The following is a 15,771-nucleotide window of genomic DNA, read 5'->3' as shown; positions in this document are numbered from 1 at the left end:
TCTGCACTTACTCTAGTTTTCTGAGGAGGAAGCTTTATGTTCTGGAGGCTGTCGCGATTAAAACGCTGTCACCAGAGCTGAACAAGCAAACCAACCCCTTAGTCACCCTTCACCTTATTTAGGGACGGTCGGTGCCATCAGTGGATTGTATATCTTGTTATTCAGCATGTGTTTTGCCACTTAAATTCTTATGCTTCTAAAAATGTAAATCACCTTGTTTAGACACCGTGCAATTTGACAACCGAACTGATCTTGATTGTACCTACTCGCTATGTCTTACTGGTTATACCTAACTGTAAAATGTTATCACATGTTAGTCGCTTGTACGTTGTATGTGTGTACTTTTGTGAATGGAATATGTAAGCCCGAAACATCAACCCAACCAATAAATGCCAAAAATCGGTGGAGTATCTTTTGGTCTCAATGATGGATAGACAACCGTAATAAGAAAACTAGCGCAAGTGCAGAAAAAGCTTATTGAATCCACCTACGCCAAAGTCTTTACCAACACTTGTATAGAAGCATTTTGCTGCCTACTTATACCAATATATGAATTTATATATATATATATATATATATATCTAAGAGAGAGAGAGAGAGAGAGAGGAGAGAGAGAGGAGAGGAGAGAGAGGGAGAGAGAGAGAGAGAGAGAGAGAGAAGAGGAGAGAGGAGAGAGAGAGAGAGAGAGAGAGAGAGAGAGGGAGAGAGGAGGAGGAGAGGGAGAGAGAGAGAGAGAGAGCGAGAGAGATATTATATATATATATAATATATATATATATATATATATATATATATATATATATATATATATATTGTTGTGTACGTAATAAGTTGCCCTCTGACCTGCCAACGTGATCACCGTCCTGGTGGCACAGTGGCCTGGAGCGTCTGCTTTTTGAGCGCGTACGCATTTGGTGTTGGGTTCGAATCTCAACAGCGGCTGCATTTCTTTTGTAAGGACACCTTTTATTTTCGCGTCTGTTCTCGAAGCTACGTGGTCACGTGACCCGGCCAATCACAGGCCGGGGAGTAGGTCACGCCTGGGGTCGGGGTCGGCGGTGGATCAGTGGTGGTCCGGGCGGCGCCGGGGAAGGTAAGCCAGCTCTCGTTGATATTCACGACGTAGCTGGCTCATTTCCCTCTGCTCCCTTTGACTGCCACTCTGGTCCTTCTACCCTCAGCTCTCGTTGCCTTTCACGACGTAGATGGCTGCTCTCCCTCCGTTCCCTTTGACTCCGACTCCGGTTCTTCTGCCCTCCGCTGTCGTTGATATGCATGACGTCAGCGTGTCCTTGTCAACACTGTTATTCACGATGTTGATACATCTTTAGTGGCCGTTGTTGTTACCGACGACTGCTACCTCCCCTGGGGATTATAGCCGCCGTGTACTCGTATCGAACATGGTCTAAGCGAAGTAGGAAATTTGGATGACTTCATGCCTACATGCTCCTGTGATTAATATACCCCATTTTGGTTAAACGCCTTTATATGTATATATATATATATATATATATATATATATATATATATATAGCTGATGACTCAGCATTGACGAGCTTTTTGATGGATCGTTCTAGTTTCCGGGCCTTTGACTTGGCGTCATCGCTTAGATTAAAGATGGTTCGCACAAAATTACTCATATATTCATCGCTCCTTCCATTCCAACGTTTCGAGATTCTATCTCATCGTCGGAGAAGACTAAATGCCACCAGAAATAAGTTTTGAGTTCTAAGGATGAAAACTTGTGCACTACTGTTGGAAAACATCTTTTGGTACGGAGAACATAAATGAAGCATAACTAATTGAAGTAAGACAGAATCCTATTTTCCATGAAGATAATTATTATATATCCGGATAATTATTAATATTGTAATTCTATTCACGATGGATCAAAAAGCTTGTCAATGCTGAGTCAGCAGTTATTTTTAATCAAACATGTATCAAAGAAAGGATTCTGGCAAAATATTTCAACATATATATATATATATATATATATATATATATATATATATATATATATATATATATATATATATAAATATCCTCTGGTTCATAGCTGATATTCAGCAAACTTCTGGATGAATAGCATTGGTTTTCCTGTTTAGAAATTCCTGTAAGACTTCTGTGCTGATGCTGCAAATAATCTTATCACTTATACTGCATAGTGTTAATTTTGGCACTGACATGACATGTGAGTCTGTCTAGGTCACACTATTTTTCCTCATACTGCCAATTCATTTTTTAACCCTATGACTCACTGATGCAACATGGTTAGAAATCATTAGCTTATGATTCAGCTCAGGAAATGTATGACAAATGGGAGTCAGGTCATGAGGCAAAACAACATGTTTCCTGGTAAGCAGACGCAGCACATAACTCACCCCAAAACGATTGACTCATACACGGATTCACTTTTCCACTTGAGTTGAACACAGGTCATTCAGCCAAGATACTCATAAATTTCCCAACACAATCAACATCCAAAAGTAATGCCTGCTTGCCTGCTATGATCACCAGAATCAGGTAACCACCTACTGAAATGCAACATTTTTACACACATGTGCACATGCCATGGGCGTAGGAACAAGGGGGGGAGGCAGAGGGACCATGGCCCCTACCCACTTTTCAAGGTGTGGGTGGGGGGGGGGCAGCAATGCAGTGCATATTTTATGTAAATTTTTCACTCCTGCCTGACATTGTCTGGTCGCACATGCCAAACCCCTATTTCCCTTTCTGAGGTTTTCGGATGTCATCTAAAACCGAGCTCACTTGAAACCACCAAGCATAAACCAGGCTCCACAGAACCTGGACACATATGGCTATGTCCTGCCTCACCTACACCTGAATCATGTCTATGTATGCACAGAGCAAGGGCGTCAGGCAGCCCCCTGTAATCCCTGTGTGTTGCAATAGGCTCATTTTTGCTAAGTGCCAAATGCGCGGCACGAAAGAGACAAACTAATTTCACCAACCTTGATTCGCGTCGCTGAGTGTCGCTTGCTATTTCTAAGTTCATCTTATTGATGTTTTGTGGGGGTTTGAGGCAGTGCTTTTTGGATTTAATTATGATGTGTTTTAAGTTTTTGTGTGGTATGTACGAAAGCTAAAGAAGTGAACTGTGCACGACGCTGTTTGTGTGTGCGGAAGCCATGTGTAAACCTGTTGGTTATGTAAAAGGCACAGGTTTTTCTCCATGATTTACGTGTAAGGCGGCATTGGGCCGCTAGTTGCAGGAAGTTGAATGCTCTGCCTGCTGCCTTGCACTATGCTTGATTGTGTGTGTTGTATTTCTATAGCTGCATTTGCGAAGACATGTACGAACCTATTGGTACAAATATATCATATTGTTATTATGTTGTAAAGCTGATGCATCTCTTCAGTTACTCCTGACACTGCTCGGATAACTAGCCTTTTTTGATTTCTTGTTTGAAGGCATTTTGAGGCATGTAATATTAGCACGACATGACATAAATGACAGCTAGCAAACGTTATAATGCTGTGAATATCTATGGGTAGGATTGGGTCGCAATCCCATCTGATTACATATTATGGTTGTTGGGGACTGAATCCCATGTCACGTCAATTTTTCATCATCCCTCCATCTTCCTTAGGTATATGAGTGCATGTAAACACATTATGTGATGAAACAATTTTCATGAAAGTGATCAGATGTGATATTTTTGCAGCTGTTCCGTTGCATGCTTTGAAGTCCAGGTTTAATAACTTTGCTGTATGAGTCCAGTTACATCAAAGGTATCATAAAGGCTAGTTCCTCCCTTGAAAGCTGATAATAACTATAGCACTACTTTTTTTGCTTAGACATGCCAGGGACCTGCAATGAAATTGTCAGAGACGGATACCTAAGAGGGAAGCATGGAAAGAGGGGCATCTGCAGTCCTCATAGTGAGAACTGTCAGAAGACTCTGTTGCTGTGAATAGATGTTGGATCAGCATCTGTGCATCAAGCCACCAACAGTGGGAACTGTGCATGCCACATAGAAAAGAGATGCTGTGACCAGGTCTTTTACATACGTCCCATTGTCATTGATATTTAGAACAAGGATATTATGTCTGCTCCTGGTATTGAGGAAAGCATGCTATATATATTTATGTTTTGTCTTCCGGCTTTCCAGCCCGGGTCGCTCGGCTGGGACGCCAGCCAATTAATGATTAACAAACCTTGCAGCTGATATTATGGCCTATTCGGAGCAGAAATAGTCTTGTTATGATCCAACCAAAGATATCCAACGGCTCCCAGTCTTAGAACCGTTTAAAAAAATCAAACAAATTTGCGGTAGGCATGCATCCGCCGTTGACCATTGCGTGCCGATAACACTTGTGACGTCATTAGTCGAAGCAGCCGAATTTCGCCGGACGGTTATACTTTCTGTTCTAGGGCCTTGAGCGTCAGGTACCTCCAAGCCCAAGAACCCCAGCGACTCCAGCTGCTTGCACGCATTAAGTTTGGTTTGTTTACAAAATACATCACAATCGGCAGCTGTGTGCCCATTTTTTGTTTGTCTCACCACCACACCACGAAAGCAGAACCTGTTGCAAAAACCAGCAAGGCCTGGTAGATAATTTTACTCCACGTACTTTTTTCCAAGGAAACTTGACCACTTCATTGCATCACTCCCAAAATGCAGGAGTGAAAAATTCAAGCAATGTCTTCTAAATTACATTTACAATATGAATATCATTATTTAAGCACCTGATGTAAACAGATTTAAAGTCAAATTAGCTGATTACAAAATTTCGCCAAAAAGTCTCAGTTTCATATTTATTTAACTACTTTTGTTTTTCTGGGTATCATCCGAGTGTGATATCACCTTATTCTTCCTTGCTTTTTGATTGCCTTCAGAGGTACCATTTGTCTGCTTAAAATGTTGACCGATTTCTCTGCAGATGCTCCAACTGCAAACTTGCACGCATTTCATACATAAATTGGATTAATTCGCCAGCCGCCCAAACACGTTCGACATGCACCCAAGTGTGAACAATTCTCAGGCAATAAAGAACACAGTTTGAAGCACGGAACTTATTCCTACCGCAATTTGTGTCCTGTTAAACTCTCGGTTAACCGTTTTCTTGGTCCACGGCGTTGCTTGATAATGATAAATCTAAGCCTTTCGAGTGTCCAGCCCACCAGACTACCTGACATGGCTATCCTGATGCTGCCATATACAGCTTTGGGATAGACCTGACGCAGCTAATGCAGGATGGCAAAATTGAGTGTTTGATGGCAAAATTCTGCCCTCTGGAGATGTTTATCATGCACATCTCTTACTTGGTTCGCATTTTAATCTCGTAGGCTGGTGGGCATACTTGGTATTTATATTTGGGGGGGGGGGGTGAGTGGGATGACCCTGTCTGCCAGCAGACCATGCAAAGGTACCGACTTTTTGTTTTGGGGGAGCAGGAAGAAGCCAGTAAGTCGCCTGTGGACCAAGTAATTGCTTACCTTACCTGCTTTCAACACATGATTGGTAACCAGACTTAGCCATTTTCTGTTCTAATCCATCGAGTTTTGTCACAAGACAAATTATGCTGCCACGAGGCATGCGATGGGGTCATTCTGTTTCATATTCTTGATTGTTTGCCCCCAATTTCTTGAAGTGGTCCCTCATGGCTGCTTTAACCAGATGTTTTCGATAGTTGTCATGATTTGCTGGCTAGCAAATGATTGTACCGTATATATATATATATATATATATATATATATATATATATATATATGCACTATATTTTGAACACAGGGATACTCTAAGCTGCATAGCAATTATAATATGAGTTAGATATTAGTATGCCAACAAAAAGTCAGACCATCTCATTTAAAATGTGAAGCCAACATCTCGAACTTTGTCATTAGATATGATTAAACAAGCCTAAATAGATGCCTTTGCTGCAGCTGAAAAGGCAAGCAGCAATACTGGCAAGGTCATCTAAAAGTTACGTTGCTTTTGGAGACGAGAGATTGTTTGTGGAGCATACCCATTATTGCCCTTGACATAGGTTAACTATGGCTATGAAAATAACTTGTTCAAAGTGATTTAAAGTATTTTGATTTGTGTGCTGTCAACTTTGTCTGATGTCAACAAGCATACACAAATGAACTGAATAAAAATGAAGTTGAAACCAGCCAAAAATTAGCCTCATCATATTTCGATGACGATGTTATTGAATTCCTTTGCTTGTTTTGTGTTAAAAGTGCTGTGGAAGGGAATTGCAAAGTGCAGCATCAAATTATTGGTGTTAATAATTTTGTATGCTCATTATACTACATGAAATTACTATGCTTTAATGTCTTCTGTTTCACTTTAATGGCCTAAGATGTTAAAAAACAAAACAGCTTCGTCAGGTTTATGATATTACGTCCATGCCAACTTGAAAGAAACGTCTTCGCTGAAGCATCAGCCACAAGCTAATAAATTCCATCTTTTGGGAATTGATTTTTCCACTCCCGCACGGTCTTTTTGCGATGAAATTGTTCATTCCCACCTAGTTCAAAAACGATTCTAGCTCACTGCAGCAATGTTAACTGAACCGCCCCCCCTCCCCCCCGACACTTTTCAGATTAAGGTTGCATTTGGCTTACTTTCCCACTGCATTAAACATGCATGTCGATTTACATAGTTCACCAGCCATCTCTCTTAAGATGTGTCATCTTTTTCATTTGCTCATTGGCCATTGCTTAGTGTTACAGCCACAAGGCCCACGCCGCACGGCCTGGAGACTGCAACGCCAGGCGTCGAAGCTATTACTGCTATGACTTGCGAGCATGCATGTTCGACACCATATTACGTAGTTTTCTTATCAGTTCTCAGCTCTGACAGAATCTTGAGCATTGTAAGACGAACATTGGTTAGTCATGTTTACACAAGGAACCCCGTTTCATCTACAATCTACAGTCAGGGAGAACTCAATATCTCTGAAGAACACAGAAAAAAAACACGGAACTGGAATCTATGTGACAACTATCGAGCTACCTGCGGTGCTCAGGGATGCTGTTGCGTCAATGAGGGTTCCTGTGCTGATCCGGGGCTTACTGCGTGGGTCAAAAGGCCTCCCGTGTCAGGGATGGGAACAATGTGATATGATATACCCTGCCAATGCCCTCTGGATCGACCAGGAGATCCCGCCCCTGCCTACCGGAATGATAGCCAGAAGACCCTTAGCGATGGGACGGAATGGCCCTTCGGCCCTTGACCGGGAACGGTAATGTATCCCTGGCGTTCTACTCAAGAGGCTCCTTGCCCGGAAGGAAATAAGGGGTCTTGTTATTGTTGAGTAGAGCGGGGGTCTCATTATTGCTGAATAGGGTGGGTCGAAATGAATTTTAAAAATCAGCAAGGTCGTGCCATGTTTGCCTGGGAACGTCTATTTTTTCAGAGTGGATCAGTGAAACAAACTGCATCAAAGGCTTTGAACATGTCCGCCCAAGACCTCGAGAGCAAGTGCATGGATGGCATGGGCCACAGCTTCCGTAAAAGCACAACCCCTTCAGCCACTGCAAGTACCACCAGATGGCGGGCGCCCTGTTAATCTGTCTTCTGGCTAGATAAGCAGCTGCGAACACACGAAAAATAGAGATTTTACCATAACTCTTCCATTTCAACCACCAGATTCCAGTCCCACTTTGCGGTGCTTTAAAGGCCAATTCGTTCTCTTCATCAGTCTAAAAATTGCGCACGTGAAATATGCGCTCAGACAGGCTTCTGAATGTAAGATATGATGCCATGAAGCGTCCAAGGATGCTTTTTCAGAAGCGTGATCATTTTCGTCCACCCGTTGGCCAGAACGTAAAATCAGCTGCTAGGCCGACGCTGCGTGGCCTACGGAGACTGCAACGCCTAGGGTCAAGGCTAATGTTAGCAAGATTTTCGAGTGCGTATGCTCAAAATTATGCCAGATGAGTTGTTTTACTAGTCGAGAAAGGTGTTAAAAGGTAATAATTTCAGAAGCGTCATCATTTTCGTCCACCGGTGGGACACGGCCAAATGCTAGCTACTGGGCTAACGCTCCGCGTACTAAGAAGTCTGCAACGCCTGGTGTCGAAGTTTTTGTAGCTAAGATTTGTGAGCGCGCATGTTAAAAAACACCTTACGGAAATTGTATCACTAATCGATTCTGACTGAATGGTGAACATTTTCAGGCAAACATGGCTTGGCCATGTTGATACACATTGTTGGCCACTCGATCTGCAATCAACTTTACATCTTAAAGATTGGATCAAACATATCGATCTACAATCTCCCTTCACGATGTCCTCAATGTCTTTAAAACCAAGGTAAAAATTTTGACAAAGCTTCTGAATTTCATCGGTTTAGGAATAGCCAACTTTGAGGGAATCACCATAAGATGGGCTTTTGTCAACCTTGTGTTCCCGCTTGGCAAGGCTCTGCCTACGCCCCTGCCTACACACAAAAGCAAATCAAGTCGCATACGTTGCATGATGGGCAATAAAGTGTCCGTTGGGCCAGTTCATTCCTAAGGCAGACAACTTCCCGGAGGCTATTTTTCTTTAGATAGTGTGGTCTGAGGGAAGATAGGTTCAGAAAAAGATACTGTTGCAGGTGTCCAACACGTGTTTCAAACACCATGTAGTAGTAACGCTGGTCCAAAAGTATGCAACAAAGCAGCCATGCTATCAGTTCGCAGTCAGTCATGCGGGAGACATCCGGGGCAGGGCAGTGACCACCGACGGCGAGCAGGAGCAGGGCCTAGATAAGGAACATAGGACAGATGGGCGTTATTATGTGGCTTAATTCTTAAAACAGAATCTCCAGTTTTATGGCTTTTTCACATTGTTTCTAACAGTTTCAAGCTCCCGAATTTGTTTCCGCTTAAAGTGCTGCGACAAGTCTTTTCTTTCGAAAAGCAGCCAGCGAAATGAAGGCGCATGAAAAATCTGTCGCACTGTGAGCCATCGATCCACTTTCAAAATTCTCACCAGTCTATATCCATACCGTATTTTGGCATCTACACTGTGGAGGCAGATGCTTCCCTAATAAACCAAAATGCCTGCCCATTCGCGCAATTTCGCCTCCCCAGGAAAGACAATGTTAAAGTGGACAAATAATCTAGGGAAGCTGGATAGCCTTATTTGCCAAATGACAGATGAGTCGAATGGGTAAGATTGTGCGCCAGTGATAAACAGCTCTAGATGCATATCTGGCATAGCAGTCATGACATTTGAATAAAGAGCGACAACAACCTCCATCCCTGAGCCCCTCCGCCGGTCAGCGGGCTCGCTTTCCAGAAAAAAATCCTGAGGTACACCCAGAGCTTCGCCCCACACTTTTTGAAACGTTCCTACGCCTGTAGCACATGCTAACCAGACGCTTGTTTGGTGCTAGGTGAATTGTAAATCAGCTCATGAGTCGATTGTTTTGGGATTAAGTTATAAGCTGCATTTGTTCACTAGAAAAAATGCTGCTCTGAGTCATGACCTGAATCATAGTTGTCATACATTTCATGAACTGAATCATGAGGCAATCATTTCTAGCGATGCTTGCATCAGTAAGTCATATGGCTGAACTTAATTGGCAGCATGAGGATATGCTTTGTATTCTAGGCAAATTAACATAAATATCAGAAAGTTAAAATGAACACCATGCAGCATTAATCACAACGCTTTTTGCTACGTCATGAGTTTGCTGTTCTTCCTAAGCAGCGAACACCATACTGTTGATCGTGGAATCTCCCAAATCTCGGCTGAGAACTGTTCACTTTTACGACCTGTATAAGTTATGAATCAAATGATTCAATGCAAGCACTGCGTTTGAACGAAGTCAAATTAAAAATAGAACAGGAATGAGTCATGCGCTGAATCAGATCCGAAACTCCTGTGAACCATTCCTTAGCTAACTCAAGAAATTTGAGCCGAACCCAAGCCTAATACAAACCTAATATACAATATAATAATACAAACCTAATACAAACCTAAGAACCATATCCCATCATCCGCACTACCCGCAACACGATATACCCCGAGCCCTGTAGTCCAGGATATATCAATGCCATCCCGTCCGGTAAAAAATGCTGTTCTATAAAGTAGGTGCAAGTGTTTCTCCTGGCACGTTTCCTAACCGCTTGCCCAGGCTCCCCACTGACCACCAACCGACCGACTGCGTCCTAGAAGCAACTCGCAATCAAGTGAGATTGGGATGTCAAAATGGTGAAGGTTTTCCACTCCCATAGAACGAAAAGAATTTCACGAGGTTCACCATTAAATAGCCTCATTTCCTGTGTTGAGGCCTTGGGTTACCGGACTGCGCTGTTTAGTATCTATGGGTACTAAACTCCGCCAGTTTGAGCACGAATCGGTACTATGCTCTGTTTATCGTAAGAAAGAACAGAATTCAAGCTGGTCAATCAATTCGTCACGAGCATCACATTGAAATGTTTTCAAACTCAACAAAATTGGTCGGAAGGCCTGCAGGACAGCACTGCGGATCTCTCGAAGCAATAGCGGTTTTGGATGTTTGCATTGCTTGCAGCAGCTTCATGTTCATATGGTTGGTCTAATATATATATATATATATATATATATATATATATATATATATATATATATATATATATATTGGCACTGGGGTTATTTTCGTTGGCAATTATTTTTACGTTCTAAATTCATTGCTTGCCTTTGAAGCAAGTTATGCTATACTTGCATTCGGTAATTGCCCCAAACTGGTGCTATTTCATGAAAAACGTGGGAAAATCCCAAACACAGAAAATTAATTCGCTCGGTTTTATTGAAGGCATTCAACAAAACGCTGAACATTCAGCTGCAGATATCTGTACAATACATCCAGCTCAAACACCCCACACGTAACTACATGCCACATCCACGTAAACGCTACGAAGTCAGTTGAAAAGAACGAAACGGAAACACTTCTCATGATCGATGTGTCATACTGTTCTCATTCATCGTTGTCGCTGCCGGAGTCGGTGTCGGAGTCGCTGCTATCATCGGTTGTTACGACAACCGATGGGAGATCTTCTAGCAGCCCGTCATTCGTCCAGTACTGCTGCTCCAGCCTTTTGACGTGCTCACAGCACTTACTCCAGTCCTCTGGAGAGACAGCTGCGACACCTGCCTCCACCAGCCGTTCCACCTCCTCCATCCGCCCCCTCAAGTTCCCCCGTCTTATCACGCGCTTCATCTATGCCCACACTAACTCTATCGGGCATAAGTCGCAGTGATACGGCGGCAGGCGAACAATCCGATGACAATGATCTCTAGCAAGGTTGTCCAGAAAATATTCTTCCACAGTAACATGTTTTCCGTCGATGTACATTTGGTGTACCATTCTCCTCATCACGCAAACATCGAACGGATCTAGATCCACCCTTGGTCTTGCTGCAGCTGGTCGGGATCGGCTTGGCAACTTCAGTCTGGCACCATTCTGGGCTTCACGTTGTATGCGGTGGACTGCACTATTCCCAACGCCCGTTACAGCTGCTGTTCTCAATAATGGACTCTCCCGGACGGCGTCGTCGTCTCCCGCCTTCAACTTTATGTCCCGGTCTTCGACAAAATGTTGATACACATTATAAACAATTTCCCTACTTTGTGCCCCAAGAATCCTTCCAAACGCTAGATTATATTTTTCATTCATTGGTAAGTAGGTACTAAAACATATAAAATATATAAAAAGACAATGAAACATACAAGTAAAACAATATAAACACTTTTCACTGCATAAAATATTACCACAACACCAAAGTGATGTCGGTCATGATGCCGGTAATTTTTAGGCTACAGCACACTTGAATAATGACCCACGCGCAAAAAACCGTGCAAAATCGTTGGCAGCACTTTAATTCAGTTCTTTCTTACGATAAACAGAGCATAACCACGGTTTCCCCCTTAGTACTGGTCCGTACTAACTAGGTTTAGACGTGTTGGTTCCCCGCAGTCGGCAACTCCATTGTTTACCTACCGTTGCTAGGCAACTGAAAGCATTCCCAAGTGACGCGCATGCGACAAACCTGGTGCGCTTCAGGCCGGCCACCGACGACAGTGAGCGATTGACGTCGGGGGAGGAGGGCTGTGTTTCCAGCATATTGCTTTAAATTCGAACATACTTGATTTCTCTGACTTCTGAAAAAAGACTTCCCTCAGAAACACTCCGGCTTAATCGCAGTCATAAGCATACGTGAGCGTATGGAAAGCTGCGTTAAACCCAGGTAAGATGCACTCGAGTGGCTGATTGTTGTACTGAAAATAGACCACCTGAAATATGTGATATGCTAAGCTAGTTCAAAGGAGATGCATGCATAGAAAAGAAATTTGCTTGATTGGTTCCCCAACGCGTGCATTTAGGTATTGGCTGTCGAGCACGCAAAACGCTACACTCCAAACTTGGCTGAAGTCCTGTGATTATCAAACTTCTAAGAGTGTTGAAAGTCATTGACATTAACCATCAAATGTCTAACATAAAATACGTCAGCTCTTTGCACGGGCCTTTTTCTGGTATTCGTCGACATATAAATCTGTCTAAGCAAATACTTGTTCCGATTGTCCGATGATTGTTAATTGCTCATCTTGAGTTCGTGGATGGGCATGACCTTCATCGACAAACAGTGCAGCACTGCACATAACAATGCATCTCCCAGCAGCTTGTAGCTGAAGAATGCCATGTAGATTTCGCTCACGTCGACACATGGACGATCTCGAAACAAAACGATGTGGTATCGTAGGGAAGATGTTATGCCTGCGAAGAAGTGCCCAACAATAACTTCTGTTGTTGCCGTTGGAGTGGGATTTGGCTGGGGTGCTCTTTTAGTTCTTGTGTTTTAGGGCGCAAAACGCAATAGAAAAGGACGTGAATGCGATGATAAGGAACGCACGTTAATGACACGTTGATGTTTTGCAAACACGAATGCAGCCCGACGTCAGATGGAGACCGGCCTTCACCGATCCTGGATTTGGGGAAGGTGTGTGTGCTCGAGTCTCACCTATCGGTGCTTCTTTTTGATCCTGCTAATGCCAACCCATGGCTAACTATATTCCTTGCATCGGAGCATCTCCCACTGCAACCCTTTTTAGTAACCTCGCAGTATCATATGCATGGCAAGCCTGTTTCGAATCAGAGATGAATTCAAGTTTTGCAGGGGATTCAGGGAGACATTAACAAACCACGGGGAGATTCAGAGAGCGAGGGCACAAAAAGACTATATAAAGGCTAGAGGCTTTGGATGGCTTTTTATATACTCTTAAAGGCTCTATAAAGACAACATGGCACAGTGACATGAACGACATTGTCAATTGGCCCAAAGTTGTTATGCTGGTGAGCCAAATAACAATCAGTCTGTAGTTTAGTATAGCTGGAGCAAATTGTCTAATGGTATAGCTGTCTGTAGCAGCTGGTTTCGATGAAAGGATGCTGCCATAAATCACATCTGTGACGTACCTTTATAGTTTGGGTACTGATAATACGGTCCACCATAAACGTAGTGAAAACAAACCTTAAACACACACACAGTTATAGCCACACACCATTTATATATATATATATATATATATATATATATATATATATATATATATATACTACACGCAACCACGCATGCTGGAGCCGCCCATCGGTGACGCGCTAGTCGCCGTGTTCGCCTCGCGCCGCTACATCAGCAGGTTTTCGCGGTTATTAATCAGTTTTATATTCCTATGTCAATAATTAACCCTTGAATATGAAGTCAAAGCTCAAGTTTTACCGAAAGTCAAACTTTCTTAGCTTAACATGCTCACATATAACGGACCATTCCACTTAGCGACACAACACCTTAGCAAGCGTGTTTCTTGTTCAATTCTAAGTGTCGGGAAGGGGTATAGCTTTATGTTGATAAGCGCTGTTATATATATATATATATATATATATATATATATATATATATATATATGTATATATAAAAGCGCTTGTCAACATAAAGCTATATATATGTGTATATATATAACACGCATATATATATATATATGTATATATATATACATATATATATACATATATATATATATATGCGTTTGTATATGTGTGTGTGTGTGTGTGTGCGTACATGCGTACGTGCGTGAGTGCGTGAGTGCGTACATGCGTGCGTGCGTGCGTGTGTGTGTTTAGCATATATGTAGGAGCTATAGGTTCGTTAACGTAGCAATGTTGGCCCGCCGCGTGCGTTCCGAGGCATCATCGGTTCCCTCCCGACGCCCGCTCATGCCGTCGATCTCCGCGCAGTATTCGTAACAAAACTGCTGTTGCTCCGAAACTAGAAATGTTAGGGACACGTTTTTGTTTAAAAACACGCACCATTGGTGCCCCCTCCCCCACATGCCGCTGATAATTTGGGTGCGATTATATGACATGCTGAAGCGGTTTTCTAAGAAACCTTAGGGGTAGAAGGGTCGCTCGACCCCCTCTTTCGCTGTCGGGGCGAGAGTTAAGGCTCAGGCCAAGTCACAGTGCCACCTTATGGCAACGGTTTCGGAGTTTCTGAAAAGACACTAAATGACTAGTGATGTCGACAACAATCACGTAACTTTATGAAGTCAAGAAATAATTTGCAGTTATCTTGCATTACACGATGTTTCCGCACATTTGGGTGGCACTACAGACAATTTCCCAGTCGTTCGTTTCATAGGTTTTTGAAACAGGCCCCCACAGGATGGAACTTCCCCTTCAGTTGCTCGCTGCAGTGCATTCCGCTGATGTCTGTGCGGCCGACAGATAGGAGTGGGTCAGGACTGAGCAACACTTTATTGTTGGAGCTTATCATCATCAATTTATTCGTAATCTAACATGACAAAGGCACTTGGTGTTATTTTGAGATACTGAAACATGCGTTGTTCTCCGACCTGGATTATATAACGGAGTATGCATGAGTGTTGTATCCACGCAGGAGGCTGAGTCTTCTGCCATTTAATGCGCAGCAATGCCTGTGCATCTCTAATGAAGACATCAGGGATTTCCTCTCTTCATATAAGTAGCAACAACTTTGACCTTGTGTATTTCAGGCAATATAGCATGACACGTAACATGCGGCCTTTGAATTCAATGTGGATTGAAAATGACGCAACACTTTTTAGTGTTGAGGTAATGTTTTGTAACGTTTTTTGATGCGTCCCAAACACAAATTGTCGCTATTAGTACGTCGGAACAGATTTTGTCAACCGCAACGGAACATGTTTGCTTAGTCTGCTCTTGAACAAACGGTACCAACAACCGTTCGGGTCGCCACGATGACCTTTTTCCATGCGCATGTTATGCTTATTTTGTCCCAAGTCGATGGCGAACTGCAGCGATTAGAGCGCCGGGACTGCTGCCGTTGTTTTGGGAGATGTCTTCTGACAAGGAATCCGTTGGCCTGCCAATTTAGAAAATCAAGCTGCTCATGTACTATTTGCCTCCGTTTGTCGAGCAGGGTAAATACGCTAGTTTACCATACAACCCCAAGGCTTGCTCTGTCCTGCAGCTTGCAAAAAGGTCAGGTTATTATTGGCGTGTGCGCAGGCCTCATTCAATGTAGGCCGTCGGCCATGTTCAGCGCCGCGTTGTTTCGATCCGAGGCCGGGCAGCGCATTCAGCCCGCCGTGCATCGCAGTTTTCACGGGGTCATTCCCGCCATCAGTCACACAGAACGCTGGTCGTAATGCATGGCCAGGGGGCATGCGACGAGGAAAGGGGACCGCTTTGCATATACCGTTTGCATGCGCCACCATTGCAAATAGCTGTATAGCAAGACACAGAAAAAGTGTTGTCTCTAAGTGTGGATTTA

The 15,771-nt window shown here is 43.1% G+C and overlaps 1 protein-coding gene across 1 annotated transcript in view; it reads left to right on the top strand.

Moving 5' to 3' along the window:
* The first annotated feature begins 12,044 nt into the window (after window positions 1-12,044).
* Window positions 12,045-15,771, top strand: part of LOC119103122 (armadillo repeat-containing protein 2) — a 43,315-nt gene continuing 39,588 nt past the window's right edge. The window contains exon 1 of the mRNA XM_037226574.1: window positions 12,045-12,192. The gene's annotated coding sequence lies outside the window, so the exon portion shown is untranslated. The remainder of the gene's footprint in view (window positions 12,193-15,771) is intronic.

Source organism: Pollicipes pollicipes, unplaced genomic scaffold (genome assembly GCF_011947565.3).
Source record: "Pollicipes pollicipes isolate AB1234 unplaced genomic scaffold, Ppol_2.1 Scaffold_5724;HRSCAF=6776_pilon_pilon_pilon, whole genome shotgun sequence".
In the NCBI taxonomy this organism is placed as follows: Eukaryota; Metazoa; Arthropoda; class Thecostraca; order Pollicipedomorpha; family Pollicipedidae; genus Pollicipes; species Pollicipes pollicipes.
This window is presented reverse-complemented; position numbering and strand designations above follow the sequence as displayed.